Here is a 22001-nt window from a genome sequence, read left to right as displayed (position 1 = left end):
GCATCCAGGAGAAATGGAGGTGGCTGATCTGAATGATCCCATGTGGCCAGGTGAGGTGGCTGATTGGGATGGTGCATTTTCCCTTGTGGTCTATCCCCTTCCCATCCCCTTGGCCCTACTCTTCACCCATCACAGGCTGGCCTGAAGAGGAATGAGCCTGTATGGCCAGCCCTCCTTCCTGGACCTGGCCACCATTGCTTTATGCAGACTCCCCATTCATGAAGTACTGCAAAAAGGAATGTGGGTGAGTTAGGGGGCTGGCTTCTATTCAGAGGGTTGAGCTAATAGTGGATATGGACAGCCGGCAGAAACCAGCGAATGAATATTTGCTGCTGTATACAATTAAGAACAAATTTGAGCATTTGATAGGAAGTGAAACCTTTCCCAAGTGCTCAAGGCTACTGCTTGAAATTTTCAGTCTAATTGCTACTTGAGTGCAGTAGTGTTCATAAAATACTAGATGGAAGTACAGCAAGGCTGTAGAAATGGTTAAACTAAAGAGGACGGAAAGCCAAACCTAAGGGAGTTAGAGGAAGCATTTTCCAAAACCTACAAATAGCAGTACAAAATAAAAAAGAATTTCCTGCCCAGTTTTTGGCTAGTCTTGGACTGAATTTTAGTACCTGTAGTAATAACTTACCCATAAAACTATACTCTGCATAAAAGAACAGCAGCATAGCTTCTCAGGTGTCATTCTTGCACAGATATTACTATGTATGAATGACTGTTATAAGCAAGATCTCAGACAAGTTTGTTCTGGATGCATCACATTCCACCACAAAGGCAGGACAGTAAAAGAGAAAAGAAAGGCCAGGAAACTGTGACTATGCACAGTCAATTAGGTATTATGAATTTCAGCTCTTGCTGCTGGGAGCAAACACAAGTATTTTCTGTCAGAAATATGCATTTGTCTAATTATTTAAAAGGCCTTAAGTCTGCTTTATAGCAGACCCTGCTGAAGACAAGATAAGTGTATGGCAGGCATATTGTGGCCATTATGTAGCATATTGTAGAAATCATGACAGGCCATAACTCTTGAAGAACTCCCATTGCATATTAATGTAGAATTCAGTAGAAGGGGCTGATGAAGTTAAATATTTTGACAGAATGAATCTGAACTCCACTAGAAGGAAAGAAAACACCATTTTCAGTGTTTCTCTTTCCCTTGAAGCAGTGGCACGGTTTGTTTCTCCTGATAGGATTTTGAAGCCTGAAGAACTTATTCTGGCATTTTTGTTACAGCTATTTTTAGCACTCTTTAGAAATAAAATTAATGAATTAAATAGACATGTCAGGCACAATTTTTTTAAAAAATTGATCTTACAGTTGAACATGACCACCAGAGTCATCTAGTCAAACTCCCTACCAATCTAAGAACTTCAATTGTAATAACTTTTAAAACCTCCAAAATGGAGGGATCCACCACCTCTCAAGAAAGGCTATTACAGTGTTGAATATACCTCACCATCAGGAAATTCTTCCTCAAATTTAGATGAAATATTCTTTGCTGTAGTTTATTTTCATTAGTCTTGGTCCTGTCATCCGAAATGACTACCCCATCTTCTGCATAGGACTTATATAGAGTCATCTCTCTTCAGTAATTCTTTTATTCCTATTTCACACAAGTCCCAACACGTTTCGCCTTACAGCTTTTTCAAGGGACGGTTTTTATATTTAAGGACCAACTTCAACTTATTAAGAAATCTCTTGATAGAGTATAAGGTCATACAATAGCTAAACTTAGCTTGTGGCACTCCAAACCCCTCACCAATTTCATTGCCGTGTCAAGAGACTTGAAACCCAAACCAAGGCAGGCGTGTCTGGCCAAGTGGGACAAAAAGAAATCAAAAAAGGCAGAAATACGAGTCTTCACATCTCAAAGTCTTCACATCTACCACCAGGCTTCTTCTACTGTTCAGACAGCCAGAGAACAAGAGACAAAATAACAGACCATCTAGAACTAAAATAGGCATCTCAGTGAATTAGGATGCCACACAAAATGAGATTCTATATTGGAATTAAACCAAATTGTAGAATGCCAATTTGTGTGGAGTAAACTAGTGTTCACTATATGCCTATGTTCAAACAGCTTAAAAGCACTGGGAAATATTCCACACTGTAGAGGACAAAGAAGTTGTGAAGGCATGTTCAAGCACAGGAGCAAATGAGGCTTGTGCACAATCATGGTTGAATTACAGTTTGCAATGGTATATGAATATAGCCATATTGGGTAGCTGGCTATATTGGCTAACTGGCTATATTGGCTTCCATGCTAGAAAAAAACAGGCCATTGGTGCCAATGGATTAAAGTCAGCCAACATATGCTTTGGTAAAGAATACCTTGAGGAGCAGGAGCAGAAGAACACAGCATAGATGAAGCTACGTTACCAGACAATCTGAATAATGACCATTATTCAGATTGTCTGGCTCACTCCTGCTAAAGAATAAATACAAATTATTCCATGTTCGGTTACTATGCCTGATAAAATTCACCACTGGACCTGAGATTCAGTTATATTTCCCTCTTCGTATAATCCCATTTCCTCTCTCAGAAAGCTTCTACCATATGTCATAACTAAGCCATTATTATATGGGAGGGAAAGCAGTAAAGATTTCTATGACCACAATGTCATTATGCCCAGTATTTTCCCAGCACAGTGTGTTTAATATAATAATGTATCACTGGAAATATGATTCTAAATATAGCCTTTATGTCTAAATTTCCATAGTATAATGTCACTGACATCTGTGTAGCCTTTAAATAACCTGTATGGGTTCTGTCAAGGATATGCATTGACTTTTGTATAATTAAATCAGAAATTAATTGAACCTAAGTTCTTATTGCAAAATGCAGAAAAGTAAATGTTGATTTGACATGCAAGTCATACAAATTCACTTCCAGAAAATCTGGTAAAAAAAAAAAGTATCATGCTTTAGGGTGACATGCAAATCCAGGAAAATTTTAATTTCCAAAAATTTCTAATTGGAGAATTCCAAGATCTTACCAACTATTGGTTTAAAAAATGCGACGAACCTTTACATAATTATAGAGTTTCAGCTTCAGGATGTGCCTTCGAACTTAGCCTGCTGAGCTACCATTGACTGTCTACAGAGAGGTCTCAGGATCTTGTGGAAGTTCTGCGACTGGCAAGCAGTAAGAGGATTTGGTAGAAAGAGACTTCAGCATCTGTCCTTTGCCTAGTTGACAAAACAGCATTTCTTGCACGGTGCATTCATGCTTCAGCATGGCCCATTATGCACGGCCGCCGAAACGGCGATTTCGGGTCACATGGAAAACGCGGAGGGGGAAGACGCGACGCATACCGGTTATACACGGGGCGGGGCGCGACGGCGGCAAAACCCAGAGTAACCGATTATGCATGCGCCGATCCAGGTGCCACTTCTGGTTGCGCCCCGCTCACCCGGAAGCTGCACTTTCTTCCGCGTTTCACTGACGCGGCTTTTTCGGCGGCATGCACCGAAGCTGCAGCCGGTTGCAGCCGGCTCCGTGCGTTATCCGTGATTTTAGTCGCCGCCATTCCACCCCGAATGTGCGCTAAAACCCCCGTGCATAATGGGTCCATATGTAGATCTCAGCTCTGCCCGCTGACCTGGTATTCTTCTAGAAACCAATATAGCCAACTCTTCTAGCCTGACCCTGACCCTAAGTGTTTGGATGAAATTCAGACTAATGTTTGGTCATTAGCTGAACCCGATGGAAGATTATAAATGTATCCCTGGTGAGTCAGAGAGAAAACTCCAAAGCTCATTATTTTTGTAGTGGTACTTACACTGATACTAGTTGTGTTATCCTAGAACCTGTTTCCTTGTGTCTCACACAGGGGGGAATGCTTTTTATGGTGCTTGCTATGACACAACTGCATATCGTCAAAAAACACATAACATTTCTTGCCGAATGGAAGAAGGAATCAGGCAGTTGAGAGAGGAAAGGCACCATTCATTTGGGGATGTAAGTGTAGGACAAGAACAACATCTGTGCAGTTATGAACTGCATTAGAAACGACCGTGGTATAGTCACAGAGGCTCATTAAACATTAAATTATTTATGGATATCTTCAAATCATGCATTAGTTATTGATTTTAAACCCCACTGAGTTAAACTTATAAAACTGATTTGCAGCTGCTGCATATTTTCTGGAGTCTCTTTATTCCCTAGGAATACTTTGCAGTTAACAGTAGATGCACACACAGTCATCTTGGTTTAGGCAGCAAAAAGCACTAATAAGTAATAATCAAGAGAGTGTATTGTTTATCTGTATTCATATTACCAGGTAATAAATAATGCAGTGATGTTTTCTGACACTCAGTGTTTCTGACTGTCAAAAATGAAAAGAGTGACGAGTCCAATTAAAAATCATTTATTTTAGATTAGTCTGCTCCAGATAAGTAACAATGTATCAAAAGTAATTGTGCTTTAGATCCCCGTTTAGATTCTAGTCTCTGAGCCTTGGCTGTGTGTGTGTTTGTGGGGGGGGGATCCTCTATTGTTTCATGTTGCTGGAAAAAGATTCTAAATGGTGAACATAGTTGAACATTTAGTTTGAAGAAGACTACTGATTGAAGGCATGGCATTCTGAATTCCTTGACTTTCCTCTGAACAAATTTTGGGGGGTGAAAACATTTTATTATTATTATTATTATTATTATTATTATTATTATTATTATTATTATTATTATTATTATTATTATTATTATTATTATTATTTGTATTGACTGCCGCTCTCGGAAACTGGCTTGCATCTCAGAGTCACCTTGAGCAACAACTTGAGAAAATATTTTATCTCAACTCACTCATTAGGCTGTATCTGCACATTGTTGTGTGGCCATTGTGCTATTGTTGCACTATAGCAATAATTTCTATCTGTATTGCCCTGTATAGACAAAACAATGCAGTGGCATATCTCCATCTGATCTTTATCTGAGACTAACAAATATCAGCTAGGATCCTCGCTCCCAGTTCCCAGACCTACATGCTGAACAGAGGGGGGGGGGGGGAAAGTTGACGTTTTATGGTTCGCCATCTTGTTTAGTGTAATCTTATATTGTTTTCAAGGGTATTGATGGGGATTTTATTGTATTTTATTCATTCTTGTAAACGGCTGCGAGACATTGTGAGTGGTGGTATATAAACAAACAAACAAACAAAATTAATTTGATAGCATAACAGTGCAATATTTAGAGATGCCCAGGTACAGTTCTAGAAGCTGAATCTTTTGTCTCAATGTAAAATACATCTAGACTAGCAACAATCCTGTGCAGAACTACTCCAGTCTTAAGTCCTCTGAAATCAATTGCTTTAGACTGGAGTAACTTTGTATAGATCTGAGCCTCTTGTGGCGCAGAGTGGTAAGGCAGCCGTCTGAAAGCTTTGCCCATAAGGCTGGGAGTTCAATCCCAGCAGCCGGCTCAAGGTTGACTCAGCCTTCCATCCTTCCGAGGTCGGTAAAATGAGTACCCAGCTTGCTGGGGGGTAAACGGTCATGACTGGGGAAGGCACTGGCAAACCACCCCGTATTGAGTCTGCCATGAAAACGCTGGAGGGCGTCACCCCAAGGGTCAGACATGACTCGGTGCTTGCACAGGGGATACCTTTACCTTTACCTTTTAACTTTGTATAGGGTCATACTGGAGATGTAGCAACAAGAAGAACCTGAGGAGAAGGCACACTCCTGTGGCCCACTGTACCATCAAAAGGTGGGGATAGATGAGTTCCAGATGTAGGAGACTTCTCATCAACAATGACTTGCACAATGCAAAGGCTCTCATTTCAAAGAGCATGGAATGGAGCATAAGGTGACACTGAAAAGGAAAACAAGAATGGCAATATTTAGTAATTGACAGTGCTATCAGTGGGCTTAGATTTAAGTAACAGGATTGCATAGAATTGTATGTATGCAAATTGTTACTCATTCTAGCCATCAGCAGGACAGCTCGAAACAACCTGCCTGGGTCCAGTTCTAGCTGAAAGTCTTCTCTGTCCAGCTTCCATGGTACTCTTGTACCATGTAGAAACAAGATAGCTATAATGATGTGGTAATCTCCCACTGCACTGTTGCCCCTCCATAAGAACATATTTATTTTATGAGGAACCTTGAGCACTATTAGATAGGAGGATTTTTTGTTATAATTATGATAATTAAAAGTAATAAATAGGCCATAGTTTCATATGTAGAATCATAGAATCATAGAATAATAGAGTTAGAAGGGACCTCATGGGTCATCTAGTCCAACCCTCTGCACTATGCAGGACACTCACATCCCTATCGCTCATCTGTACCCTGCCACCCCTTTGCCATCACAGAATCAGCCTCTCCGTCAGATGGCTATCGAGGCTCTGTTAAAACTTTCCAAAGATGGCGAACCCACCACCTCCCGAGGAAGCCTGTTCCACTGAGAATCCGCTCTAACTGTCAGGAACTTCTTCCGGATGTTTAGATGGAATTTCTTTTGAATTAATTTCATCCCATTCATTCTGGTCTGTTCCTCTGGAGCAAGAGAGAACAATTCTGCTCCATCCTTCATATAGCACCCTTTTAAATACTTGAAGATGGTTATCAGATCCCCTCTCAGTCATCTCCTCTCTAGGCTAAACAGACCAAGCTCCCCCAACTTTTCTTCATATGTCTTGGTCTCCAAACAACGCATAAATACGTGTAAACAATGCCACTCACCTGAAGAAGTGGAATACTTTCAACTTGGTGTAGTAGTTGGTTTGGAGCCAAGTTGGTGTAGTGGTTAAGAAGGGTATCTTATAATCTGGAGAGGGAGGTTTGATATTCTGCTCCTCCACATGAAGCCATCTGGTTGACTTGGGCTAGTCACAGTCCTGTTAGAGCTATTCTCACAGAAAAGTTCTGTCAGAGCTCTCAGCTTCACCTACCTTACAGGATGTCTATTGTGGGGAGAGGAAGGGAAGTCAATTGTAAGTTGTTTTGAGACTCCTTCAGGTAGTGAAAAGCAGGGTATAAAAACAATTCTTATTCTTCAGTACAGTAAAGCAACAATGGCTATATAGGATAGAACACTTTGATTCCATGAAGCCACATGATACTTGTTTGTACAGGTTTCTAGAGTTCTGCAGACTCTGTACCTAAAAGGAGCATGGCATGACCCCATCCAATATGCCTTATTGATAAAAACCAATTCTTATACTGACTCAAACATGGAAGTTCTATAGTGGCTGCCGTAGCCAATATTCCATAATCATATTGAAGTAGCTGCATAACAGCAGTTGTAAAAGCAATTTATAGTATGGCAGACCACCTAAAATATGTAGAAACATATGGAAGGAGATAGAAATCCACAAAGATGAAAGCTTGGGGAAATTCTACTGACATCTGCTGCTCTGCTTTTTTATTAGACATTCATATGCACAAGCTGGGCCTTACAATCAATCAACTTTGTGGAAGACTTGAATTTCACAAGGTTGAAATACAAAGCAGCCCTGACTTTTCACAATCATCACCGAACAAAAGGCTTCAGATGTGCATCACCATGCTCTAGAAGAACATTTGGAAGAAATATGAAGTCAGCCTTGTCCCTTCCAGGAAGTTATTTTGCTGTTATTGGCACAGCAGTTGAACATTTAGAAAATGTTCATTATAGACAAAAAGAACTTAACTGGAGTTTTTAATATGCAGCATCCCCTTCTAGCTCCTTTTTATGGGCATGGGGAATTTAATGACTAATTTCACTAAACAGGCTAACTATTCGAGCATGCAGATTCAGTCATATCCTACATAGGAATGCTTTGATCACAAAGAGAATAACAAAAGACTTATCATCTGATTGTCACCACTTATGACACTGTTTGGTGCCATTTCCTCTCTGATGTTCATTACCTTTGTCTGATATGAGCTCAACACACACACAAGCAACCCTGCGAACTTAAATGAAGGTGAAATTATATGAGGATAGCATCAGCTAAAATCAGTGCCAAAAAGCAATACACATGGGACTTGGTTCAAAAGGCTAGGGCAAGGTAAGCAAAGGCATACAGTGACCAAGGATGGGGAACGCTAAACAAAGTTGAGCAGACAGTCGAGAGGAAAGGAGTTATATGGCTAATCGTCCATGACCAAGTGCTAAAAAATTCCTTGGAAAAGCACAGAAACAAAATCAGGGGAAATGGTCAGCTGAGATCATATGGCTCTGATTTAAAAAAAGAAAAAGGAAAGTGTATACATATTTCATAAAATGGCTCCGGATTTATATGACTAAGTCCAAAGATGCAGTTGCTGGCTGTATGAGAGCAAGCTTAAAATTATTTTCCAAAAATTGCCAGGTCTAGTATGCAAGGTCATTGATCATTTGTTGACTTCACTCACTTTCTGGGAGCTACTGCCACTGAAAACAGCCTACAGTATCTAAATGGTAATTTAAAATAAATGTGAAAAATACTGCATTGGTTTTCAAGTGCACGATAAATAGACTATAGAGAATGGGACCATTTGGGAATCTAATGAAACTTAAGGCTTAGCCAACATCTTTTAGATTTGGCTTTCCCCTTTCATCTTAATTTTGAAACAGCACGTGGAGACCAGTTATATGGACATAGTTGGTGCAACCCCAGAAGCCAGAATATGTGTAAGTTTACAACAAAATGATTAATGTGTTTCTAGGTGTAACTGAACTGCATAAAGAAGTGTATGAAAACATATACTAACCTTCCATGCCTGCAAATCAAACCAATGAAGGCTATTCATATAATAGGGGGAGAGGCTTTTGAAAAATAGCCTAATTTTAATTATTTACTTGCTTGCTATAGTTCCCCAAAACTTCAAAGCTGTGTGCATTGGGTAAATTCAACCATCAGAAAAGTCATTTATTTGTTTGTTTGTTTGCTTGTTTGAATTTTTATACCGTTCATTCTTTACAGCTCTGGGCAGTTCACATGGAACACTGCATAAATTTACATGGAACATTATAACAATCTATAACAGTATACAATTTTCAATAGAATATTACAACAATCTATCAGTAACAGTTACAATACAACATTAATAACAACAACACTGGGGAGATCAAATTGTCCAGTCATGGAAGGGTGTCTTTTGGGGGGGGTGTCTATTGTGGGAAGAGGAAGGAAAGGCAATTGTAAGCTGCTTTGAGACTCTTTCAGGTAGTAAAAAGCAGGATATAAAAACAAACAGGCCTGCTGGGGTGACTCCACCAGCTCTTCCAGTCAGACTGCACTGCCAAACTGTTCCCCAGGCTGCCTACTTCTTTGCCGAGCTATGGCTCCCTTCCTGGCTCACCTCCCCCTGCCTGTCCATGATGGACTTCACTTTATGAAATGCTGGTGAGGCAGCTCAACTAGCAACAAGTGTGTGTGTGTGAGAGGGGGGAGCTGTCCCACACCATCTCTTACTAGCTTCACTTGTCACTTTGTGAAGCAGGGCTCAGCATATGCGGTCAAGGGGGAAGTGATCTGGGAAGGGATTCGTAGCCCAGTAGAGAAAGATGTGGCCTGGGGAGCAGCTTGGCAGTGCACTCTGACTGGAAGCACTGGTTGAACCATCCGAACCAGCAACAAGCTGTTTTCAAAAAATACACCCTGTCCAAAAAGGATCTACCACACAATGGAGGCAATGGAGGCATGGCCTCCAAGGAATGGAAAAACAAAGAAGGGAGGAAACAGGGCACTAGCGCTCTCAAAAAGCCTGGAGAAACAGTGAATGGAAAATTAACTGAGGACTGAATGGAGCAAACTCAATGCAGAAGGAGAAACTAAGCCTGATGCACATATGCAGTGAAAGTGACGGCACATGCAGAATGCAAAAATACACCTGATGGGAATGCACAGTAAAAGCAAAGGAAACCACAGTGCATTCAGTGTCTAAGTAAGAACAACTGCAACTTCTGTTGCATGTGGCTCACTTTTTATTCTATACCACAGATTTTAGAAGCAATTATTTATATATACACAGTAGTAGAAAGTGCTGTCGAGTTGCAGCAGACTTATGATGAGCCTTTAGTTCTTTCAAGACAAGAGACCTTGAGCTTCCTTACTGGTCTTCCATCCAAATTTTGTGCAGGGTGAACCTTGCTTCACATTTGAGTTCTGACAAGGTTGAAATAGCTTGTATGTAATGTGCTGTCAAGTTGCAGCCATGTACAGATATGTATGTATATACTTATATAATATATTAACCTTTTTCTAATGGTGGTATGTCTATGAGTAGAACAACAATTTATCTAACTATAATATACTTCTGGCTCTTATTCATGGGGGAATTACTATGATACGTCCACCCAAGGGACTTGATATTCAGTATTTTAGTGGTAATGCTTGGTTTTCAAATGGCAAGATAAATCATATGATAATCTCTTAGTCCTTCAACTAGAAGTGATACAGATTTTTAGTGCACTGCACAGATGCATTAAAAAAAAATCCGCAAATGGTCATATGTGTAAGTTGAAAAATCTGTAGATGTTCCAATTCTGAATGGTCATTTGAAAATTATGTGGAAGACTCTAAAGTGGACACTGAAAATCACTGACTAAGACCTTAAAACTAAATTTAATCATTGCTAGAAATATGAGATATCTGGAGGTCATTTCAATGATTTTACATATAAAAAGGCATCCAGACACCAAGAAGAAATTAACTAGCCAAGAAATGCCATAGACAGCTTAAGACATATAAGTATAATATTTAGTTTTAGTCTGTTGCAGCAAAAGCAGCCAGAATTATGTCACTTTAAAGACTAATCAATTGTATTAGTTTTCTTTAAAAAATAACGTTAACCTTTAAGTTAAAAATACTGTCTTGTCTGCCTAAGACAGGTTGCCCTATGTGAAATCAAAATAACATGGGAGGAATTAATGTGGTTTCTTCTGATCTAGATACTTATTTTGCATAAAAAAATGTTGAAATAAAATTTTTACCTTTGAATGAGCTTTGATTCAATTGTATATATTTTGATTTAGTGGCAGAATGATTTTTCATGATTCCAGTTATATGAGAGAAGGCCAATATACAATGTACAATTCACTATAGGCCCCAACATTGAATTTATCAAAGAAGGATACCAGACTTTACTGCCTGACTCTCCTTCCTAATTTACTAGTTTACCAGTCACTTTAGAACAATTATGCATTTACTTGGATACAATGCAGTGAATTTGCTATTTCTTCCAGCCCTGCTTTTTCTCACAAAGAAATTTACAAGTAGTTGAGAAAATTGGAGGGTGGGATGTTTGTCAGCTCATTATTATAAATGGGAATGGGCACAAACTGCATTTGTGCATTTGTCATTAAAGATTTTTGAATTTGAATTTTAACTGCATTTAAAGAATGGGCTGAACCATGAAATAATAGGCTGGTTCACAAATCAGAGCAATTCACAAGTTGTTTAAAGGTGGCAAGGAAAAAGCAGGGGGTAAAACAGCTAGAAGGTATTTTACCCACTCCTTTCTACTTGCTCACTGCAACTTTTGGCAGTGTGCAAAATCACCCTCTGTTTTCTGCTCACGGCCACTTTTGGTAAGGTACAGAAAGCATGAGGTTAAATGGTTCTGAGCCATTTAAACGAATAGCTGAGTGGCAGGGAACTCTCTGCCAGTCAACTGTTTTTCATGAAGAGCAGAAATCAGGGGTTTAAATGGCTTGCAGTTATTTAACTCCCTGCTTTCTGCACTTGATAAACCACAACAACAGCAAGTAAGCTGCTACTTAAACAACTTCATTGATTACCAATTTGCTTACAGGTTCAAGGTATTGTTTTTGACCTTTCGGGCTCTATGTAGCTTGGGTCCTACCTACCTTTGGGACCACCTGCCTCCTTATGCCCCCTGCAGAGCACTCCGCTCTGTGGGTATGAATTTGCTGAATGTCCCAGGGCCTCAGGAGGCATGCCTGGCCTCGACCAGGGCCAGGACCTTTTCAGTCCTGGCTCCTACATGGTGGAATGAGCTCCCAGATGAGCTGCGGGCCTTGTTAGAACTCTCTGAGTTCCACAGGGCCTGGAAAACGGAGCTCTTCTGCCAGGCATTCCGTTGAGGCTGGGTAAGGCCTCTGGGGTATGTGACCAGGTCTTCCCCTCCCTCCTAGCCCCCCCTCCTTCTTGCATGGTATTAGACTGTGCTGGGGGCTTATACCATACCATTCTGATTACCAGCCATTTTCAACCACACCAAGTTAATTGGTGCGAGGCACGGGACGGGGTCTATTTTTTTCCAGTAAGCTGGATATTGCCATCTTTTTGTAGATGTGATGTGTTTTTAAAAGAGTTTTACCATATGTTTTATTGGTTATTATGTGACTTTTCTATTTTGTAAACCACTGCATGCTAGTTCTCTGGGAACATGTGATATAGAAGTTTAAACATGGATGGATGGATGGATGGATGGATGGATGGATGGATGGATGGATGGATGGATGGATGGATGGATGGATGGAGAGGGCTCCCATTGGCCATCCCACCAAGCCACTTCCCTGGGGGAAGGTCTCTGGGGGCAAGGAACCCACTATCCTGGCTGGGATGGAGGTGGGTACCAGGGCTCCCCCAGAGCCATGGCATGAGCAGCTGGATGGCTGATGGTGGGCTATTCTTCTTGTGCTAGGTCAACCCTCTGGCTGGATGCTTGTGTATTAAGAATAAAATCTGTGACTTTATTACTGCCAATCCGAGTTGTGACTTGCTTGCTCACATGCCTTCCTGCCAGTCAAAAAAAGACACCTGCAAAGTCTTTGGGAAATGCTAGCCTCAGCTGCGTGTTCCTTTCAGCCCTTCTGGTGTAACCTCTTTCTTTTTAGAAGATGTTGACTAAATTAAAATGTGAAAGTACACCAACTGCTCTGGCTTTTGTGTGAAGGACATTAAAAAAAATGTTGCCATGACTCAGCATCCTCCAGCACCTTGAGCCTCACATTACTCTTAACATAAATTTACTAGAGTATAAAGAAGAACGATTTTGAAATGGAACACAATATAGCCATTTGACAGCAGATATAAGCAATCCCTGCTCTGGTGTCAGGGACAAAAGCCCTCACTATAAATCTCATGAAAGACAGTGTTTGTTTTAAGAAGGATTTTTTTAAAACTCTGAAACAAGGAACAGCTAGAGTGGTGGTGCAAGCTTGCAACATGCTAGAAACTGCTTTTGTCTTCATTGCCCATGAAAATACAGACTGGTCTTAAAATGTTGCATTGGGTTTTAATTTATGGGATTGCTCAGCACTCCTTCTACTTTGCAAATTGGTGGCCAGCCTCCTGATTGTAGCTTCTTATAGCACTGATACATGCTAAATCAGTTGCCTACGTCTTCTAACCACATGCAGCTCCAAGTGATACTAACTCACTTGACTACATGGCAAGAAGCTACATATCTAAGGAACATATCACTGTGTAAATTGTAATATTACTAATTGCCAAGTGATTAACTGTAACTGGTTTCATTCTGCCAGAAATCAAACTCTGAATCAGTTAGTTTTAAGACCAAACTGTATTACGTAGCCTATTCTCTTGCTCCTTACCATGATCCTATAAGGAAGACAATCTCTTGGTTTTGCAAAGTGGAGCATTCAAGTACACCCTTAGGCTGCATAGTAAGGATTGTATTCAGGTCTTCCATTTATATCTATTGCCATTATTTGTTATTGTTGTTATGTGCAAAGTCGTGTCCGACCCATCGCGACCCCATGGACAATGATCCTCCAGGCCTTCCTGTCCTCTACCATTCCCCGGAGTCTATTTAAGTTTGCACCTACTGCTTGAGTGACTCCATCCAGCCACCTCATTCTCTGTCGTCCCCTTCTTCTTTTGCCCTCGATCGCTCCCAGCATTAGGCTCTTCTCCAGGGAGTCCTTCCTTCTCATGAGGTGGCCAAAGTATTTGAGTTTCATCTTCAGGATCTGGCCTTCTAAAGAGCAGTCAGGGTTGATCTCCTCTAGGACTGACCGGTTTGTTCGCCTTGCAGTCCAAGGGACTCGCAAGAGTCTTCTCCAGCACCAGAGTTCAAAAGCCTCAATTCTTTGACGCTCGGCCTTCCTTATGGTCCAACTTTCGCAGCCATACATTGCAACTGGGAATACCATAGCCTTGACTAAACGCACTTTTGTTGGCAGGGTGATGTCTCTGCTTTTTAGGATGCTGTCTAGATTTGCCATAGCTTTCCTCCCCAGGAGCAAGCGTCTTTTAATTTCTTTGCTGCAGTCTCCATCTGCAGTGATCTTGGAGCCCAGGAAAATAAAATCTGTCACTATCTCCATTTCTTCCCCATCTATTTGCCAGGAATTGAGAGGGCCGGATGCCATGATCTTTGTTTTCTTGATGTTGAGTTTCAAGCCAACTTTTGCACTCTCCTCCTTCACCCGCATCAACAGGCTCTTTAGTTCCTCTTCACTTTCTGCCATTAGAGTGGTATCATCTGCATATCTGAGGTTGTTGATATTTCTCCCTGCAATCTTGATCCCAATTTGTGACTCCTCTAATCCCGCATTTCTCATGATGTGCTCTGCATATAAGTTAAATAGGCAAGGCGACAGTATACAGCCTTGCCGAACTCCTTTCTCAATTTTGAACCAGTCAGTGATTCCATGTTCAGTTCTCACTGTTGCTTCTTGGCCTGCATATAAATTTCTCAAGAGACAAATAAGATGCTCTGGTATTCCCATCTCTTTAAGAACTTGCCACAATTTGTTGTGCTCCACACAATCAAAGGCTTTAGCATAGTCAATGAAGCAGAAGTAGACGTTCTTCTGGTACTCCCTAGCTTTCTCCATGATCCAGCGTATGTTCGCAATTTGATCTCTAGTTCCTCTGCCTCTTCGAAATCCTGCCTGTACTTCTGGAAGTTCTCGGTCCACATATTGCTGGAGCCTAGCTTGTAGGATTTTGAGCATAACTTTGCTAGCATGAGAAATTAGTGCAATGGTGCGGTAGTTTGAACATTCTTTGGCATTGCCCTTCTTTGGGATTGGAATGTAAACTGACCTTTTCCAATCCTGTGGCCATTGTTGAGTTTTCCAAATTTGCTGGCATATTGAGTGTAGCACTTTTACTGCATCGTCCTTTAAGATTTTGAATAGTTCAACTGGAATGCTGTCACCACCACTAGCTTTATTGTTGCTCAGACTTCCTAAGGCCCATTTGACTTCACATTCCAGGATGTCTGGCTCCAGGTCAGTAACTACCCCACCGTCATCAGGGATGTTAAGCTCGCTCTTGTATAGTTGTTCTGTATAATTTTGCCACCTTTGTTTAATCTCTTCTGCTTCTGTGAGGTCTCTACCATTTTGGTCCCTTATCATACCCAACTTTGCATGAAACGTTCTCTTCATATCTCCAATTTTCTTGAAAAGATCTCTGGTCCTCCCCATTTTATTGCTTTCTTCTATTTGTTTGCACTGTTCATTTAAGAAGGCATTCTTATCTCTTCTAGCTTTTCTCTGGAATTCTGCATTCAATTGGGTGTATCTTTCTCTTTCTCCCTTGCTTTTCACTTCCCTTCTCTCCTTAGCTATTTGTAAAGCTTCCTCAGACAGCCATTTTGATTTCTTGCACTTCTTTTTCTTTGGGATGGTTTTAGTTGCTACCTCTTGTACAATGTTGCGAACCTCCGTCCATAGTTCTTCAGGCACTCTGTCTATCAGATCTAATTCCTTAAATCTATTTGTCACCTCTACTGTGTATTTGTCAGGGATATGATTTAGTTCATATCTGAGTGGCCTAGTGCTTTTCCCTACTTTCTTCAATTTAAGCCTAAATTTTGCAACAAGAAGCTCATGATCTGAACCACAATCAGCTCCTGGTCTTGTTTTTATTGACTGGATAGAACTTTTCCATCTTTGGCTGCAGAGCACATAGTCAATCTGATTTCTGTGTTGACCGTCTGGTGATGTCCATGTGTAGAGTCGTCTCTTGGGTTGTTGGAAAAGAGTGTTTGCTATGACCATTGTATTCTCTTGACAAAATTCTACCAGCCTGTGCCCTGCTTCATTTTGTACTCCAAGGCCAAACTTGCCTGTTATCCCGGTTATCTTTTGGCTTCCTACTTTAGCATTCCAATCCCCCATGATGATAAGCACATCATTTTTTGGCGTTGCTTCAAGAAGGTGTTGTAGGGCTTCATAGAACTGATCAACTTCATCCTCTTCAGCAGCAGTGGTTGGGGCGTAGACCTGGATCACTGTGATGTTGAATGGTTTGCCTTGGATTCGAACTGAGATCATTCTGTCATTTTGGGGATTGTATCCCAAGACTGCTTTTCCTACTCTCTTATTGATTATGAAGGCTACTCCATTTCTTCTGCGAGATTCTTGTCCACAGTAGTATACCTGATGGTCATCTGAATTAAATTCACCCATTCCTGTCCATTTTAGTTCACTGATTCCTAAAATGTCGATGTTCAGTCTTGTCATTTCTTGTTTGACCACGTCCAGCTTACCTTGATTCATGGATCTGACGTTCCAGGTTCCTATGGAATAAAAATCTTTACAGCATCGGATTGTCTTTTCGCCACCAGTTACTTCCACAACTGAGCGTCCTTTCGGCTTTGGCCCAGTCGCTTCATTCATTCTGGCGCTACTCGTACTAGCCGTCTGCTCATCCCCAGTAGCATATTGGACACCTTCCGACCTGAGGGGCTCATCTTCCGGCGTCATATCGTTATACCTATTGGAACTGTCCATAGAGTTTTCATGGCAAAGATACTGGAGTGGTTTGCCATTTCCTTCTCCAGTGGATCACCTTTTGTCAGAGCTCTCAGCTATGACCTGTCCGTCTTGGATGGCCCTGCACGGTATAGCTCATAGCTTCACTGAACTACGCAAGCCCCCTTGCCACAACAAGGCAGCGATCCTTGAAGGGGGATTTAATTTAATTTAATAATTTAATAAGAATTAATTAAGAATGTAATAATTGCCATTATTACATTCTTAATTAATTCTTATTAAATTATTAACTTTTAACTGTTGGATCTACTGTGATTTAATGCTTTGATTCTTTCTTTGTAACAGTGCAGTCAGGCAGAGCCAGTTACAGGGTTTTGTGGGCCCTGGGCAAAAAACTATAAATGGGCCTCCTTTTCTCTTTGATACAGTGCCTTTTTTCCCTTGCCATGACTGTTTCCATTGGCTCCTCTCCTTTGGCTCTACCTTTAATACCACCTTTTCCTTTTAATTTGTTTAGTATGGTAAAGAGGTAGAATCCTCTCTTTCTTCTGTGTTCTCAGATATACTCTTTCGAAAGAAACCATCAGTGGTCTACGATGCCTTGTTCCACCCCCCCCCAAAAAAAACCTTTTTTTTTCTGCCTCCCAGATTTGTATATTTTAGGTGTTGATCCTTGGTGACTATGATGATTAGAATCCATTGTGTTGATGAAAGCAAGCATTAAAGAACATAACACGTGTGGAGTTATAGTTTTGATAAAATGGAAGCAAGGAGAACAACGTAAGCCATTTGGAATCCACATTGGGGAGAACGATGGGGTGTAAATGAAGTAAATAAATATCTGTAAAGATCCCTGAGAGGTAAAAGAGTCAAAGCTATAGAGACTTGCTCAAGATTACAAATTGCATCCTATATCAAGGCTGAGTGATGAATTTTTTAAAACCTGACCTCAAAGGCCCATTTAAAGCACTATAATCATTGAATGGTTCTCCACTGGTCACTGCCCCATCTCAATATAGCACACGCTGCAACTAAACTAGTGAAAAGGCTGACAATTACTGGATAGAACAGCATTTTTCTTTGATGTGGGAAAGATTGGGATTGTATACTGTGTGATTTATTTTTATAATGGAAAAATTAGATCTCATAGGCCATGTTAGTTCGTTGGGGAAAGAATTTACTTGAACTAATAATGTTCCACCAAGTGTTTGAATTTTATTTTAAATATTACTTTTGTCAGGATTCCATCAAAGACCTGTCATTAAAAATTATTTATTTATTTATTATTTTATTTATTTATATACCACCTTCCCCGGAAGCTCAGGGTGGTTTACATAAGAACAAAGAACAATACATAAAACAGCCTATAAACATGTGAATAACCTTACAATAGTTGTAACCATATAACAATATAACAGTATAAACAATATAGACAATACAACAGTGCAACAGGTCCAGAGCATTGGTGGAATTCTGAGGGGGGGGAGGGGTTGATTATGTCTGGGCTCAACCAAATGCCTGGTGGAAGAGCTCCTTTTTGCAGGCCCTGTGGACACAAAATACACAGTAAGACAAAAAGACACAATAATACACAAAAAGGACTGGGTCGTGTGCTTCAGAGCCTGCAGGATCTCCATGCACCAAGCAAATTGCAGAAGAAAAGCTGGGAAAAGAGGAGGGGAAGGAGACTCACAGCCTCACTGGCAAAGCTGGGAAGGGAGGTAAGATGAGACAGGGTGACTTTCATTCTCATTGACAGAAGCTGCAATTGGGACTGAGTTCCCTGGCAGCTCTCATTGGTCAGCAACTGGCCAAGTAAGCCCTGTTTTATAGCCAGGCCTGCAGTCAGATTGTCATCTGTGTTCTCACACAGACCAATTGAATTTTACTTCCTTCTCATCCTTGTTTTACCACTCCTCACTCAGCAGATAAATCAGTCATAAATCATATCAATCAATCATAAGCACTCTTTTTCTATTAAAAAAAAATCTTACTATTCAGTGTTAATCTAAGTTGTCTGTGGAGTATTAATGACTACTAATCTGTGTATTCATGCATGCACACTTTTGAGGAGAAAAATGCAAGTCTGTTCAGCAGGCAATCAAGTTATTCAGCACCCAACTGAACAGCTGGACCCTCCAAGCTTAGCTGTTGAACACATTTGCTGTGAAATTCATGGCATGCCTAGTTTGAAGCATTTAAAATGTGAGCTTGATCTTCTGCCAGAATTTACTGTGACAACACTTCCACCCCTCTGCCTCAGAGGCACAATTTATTAGGCCCCCTTTTTTTTCCAAAATAAAAATAGAAACTGAGAAATTAAAGATGTTCCTTTGTGTTCCATTGTGAAAGGTCATCAGCATACAACCCAGGCTTGTTTGTTTGTTTATTTAATTAGATTTTTATACTGCCCTCCCATATGGCTCAGGGCAGTTTGGTGTCAAATTGTCATGCTGACTTAACCACTGTGAGGTGGAGACATTAACTTCTCATGAGCGGTGTGATGAGGGAATTCATGGCTCCCTAGTGTCTCTAGAGTACTTATAGGGGACCCACAGAGCACCGCACTTGAGAATACAATTGTCCATGGATGAACATAAATTTGTGGACCTTCTTTCAATCCCTTACCCCCAAATCACTGTCTATCTCTATTAAACAACACATTTGATGTTTGCATTGATCTCATGTCACTGCAAAGTTTTCATTTTCTTGGTAATATTAGGAATGAGGGAGAAAGAGGGAGAAACCAGGCAGTATTAAAACAGCACAGGACAGTCTTACTGCTAGAGCCAACTGACATTACATTTCTACTGATTAACACTAGCTGAGGGTCTGAAAGACAATGCTTTGAAGGGACAAAAGTGGTGTCATATAATAACCATTGGAACAAACATTTAATTAATTATGTCTCTTCTTTCAAAATAAAAATAGAAACTGAGAAACTAAAGTACTCAGAGTTTTACCCAAAGTTGTTTGGCACACAGTTCAATGCCAGATACAAAAATACCACACATTTTCATTTTGCATAAATTTGTCCAGATTAACTGCATCTTAGTAGCTCGTTAATCACAATCAGTTGTATGGATCAAAATTCTCACTTCATTTACAAACATTTATTTGGAAATTTAAATTTTGTTTCTTTCAAGGGATGGATAAGAGATGGTGATAGCCCTCTAAGGATTTGGTTAATTTACTAATCATTTGGAAGTCCTTGATTAGAGAGTCTTTGATTATCCCCCAAGGTATTTACCATCATTTCTGTAGCTCAGAAATCATCACATCACCACTATGAGTAGTAAAATGATCATATAGGAAGAAGATATCCTCTACTTTGGTATACCACAAAATAAACCCACATTCCTTAATGGCTAATTATTGTGCCATATAAATGAGCTAATGTTGAGTCTGGTGGCTTTAAACAAAGTTTTGTTCAAGCTATGAGCTTTCGTGTGCATGGACACACTCCCTCAAATGCAATGTCATGGAATGGAAGTAATCAATTCATACTTATAGGTAAAATGAAAGCAGTAAATTAGCATACAGCATAATGAAAATGCTTATATATGCATAACAAGCTATTTGGATTTGTTTGGCTTCAACTGCAGGAGTGTGGAAACATCTTGGCCTCAATAAATATGTCTGAATAGGACAGTGATGTGCAAATATATAATCCATTACTGACAGCAGTTAGCTGAGACCTTGTCCTTATTCTCCAAAGTTTGTACAAAGATAAGCAGAATACAAAATACATACAAGATATTGTAATCAACCAGCCAGTCAATTAAAAGAACTGCATCTGATTCCACACAACTGATTCTGCTTGCAAATGTGTGACTGAAAGCCATGCATTTGCAAGCTTCCTGATGGGAGACACTTCCTGTGTTTTCCTACCTCCTTGTCATGGCTTTTTGCCTCCCAATGAGGGGGCAGAGAAGCCAGAAGATAGAACAGCCTAAATATCAATTCCCGTTCCACATCTTGTCAATCAAGGCAAGCCACCATCACTTCACAGCTGTTGTTTTAGGGACTCAAACTTCCTTCACCCCCTTTTTAATTAAAAATGCACTTCTGCATTGCTATGGGGAAATGTCACAACTCCAAAATATTAAAGAAAAAAAAAACATACATTTCCACATTGTTGCAGGATCACACCATAACAATAAAACATTCCCTTTTTTTTTCAGGATTCTTATACTTGTCTCTCTTTATGTTCAGGTACATTTGTGGTAGGCTGGCCATGGTAACTGGACCCCAATGACTGTGTGTTCACAGTAAAGATTTAAAACACAGAGCATGGATGCCAAGCTAATAGGGAGAGGGCTGCTTCATCACAGCCCCTCCCCCTTTCCCTGTTCATACAACACTGCCAGGAAGTACACACAGGAATATGTTTTGGCTGCCTGATAGCAAAATTACCAAGCACAATGAGGAGAACATTTTATTTTTATGGAGTGCACGTAGCTTTGCAGTTCAACACCGACACAGACCACGCCATTAAAAAAAATTCTTAATTGAGAAATGGAGAGGGGTGGGTGGGTATGAGGATAGGCAAAACACTACTGAGAGTGTTGCTTATTCCTCCCTCCACACAGCCTTGCCCCTGTTCGAGCATTGGATTGCAGGCTTGCAAGATGAGGGAAATTGGGATTTGGCGATTTCTCTTATTGCAGTACAAATCTTATGAAAACAGCCTCTTGAGAGCTCCAGGGTGCTGCCAATGTCATGTGGAAACAGCAGTAAAAAGTGCAAGCAATGAGAGGCTGTGCAGGGGACAAATTCCTTGTGTGGAATTGGTCTGTGACTGGGAGATTATATTTCTGATTGTTTCATGCCACCAGCCTTTCCTGAAAGACATGTGCAAGCTTTCCAGTCTGACATGACATTTTCTGTTGTTATCATTTAATAGCTAACCCTTTATGAGTGAAGTAGAATGGTCAGAATTGTCACAGAAAAGACTACCATTTGTTCTAGTCACATGTAAATTAAATGAATGATTCTGAGGAATGATAGACAATCAAAACGACAGGTTAGGATTAGAGTTTCTTGCACAGTCTATTTTGAAACTACTCTTTGATAGTACTTTTGTATGAAAGCCCTGAGATGTACAAACAATAAAGGTAATGTGCCTCTAAATCTGTGATGATGGCTCCAGATCATTTACCAACCTGTTCCAGGAATCCTTCCTTCTTCTTATAAATCCTCACCGCACACAGTCCATTACTTGTGCACCATACTGGGAAGAGATGGTCTAGCTGAAAATAAATGGGTTCCTTTCATAAAGTTGCTCACCATTTAACTTTTGTACCCAAATGAAAATTTTCTTAAGAAATATAGGAGCTAAAGAAATGGACTGGGTGCAGTGG

Source organism: Paroedura picta, chromosome 9, assembly GCF_049243985.1.
Source record: "Paroedura picta isolate Pp20150507F chromosome 9, Ppicta_v3.0, whole genome shotgun sequence".
Classification (NCBI taxonomy): domain Eukaryota; kingdom Metazoa; phylum Chordata; class Lepidosauria; order Squamata; family Gekkonidae; genus Paroedura; species Paroedura picta.
Note: the sequence above shows the minus strand (reverse complement) of the source record.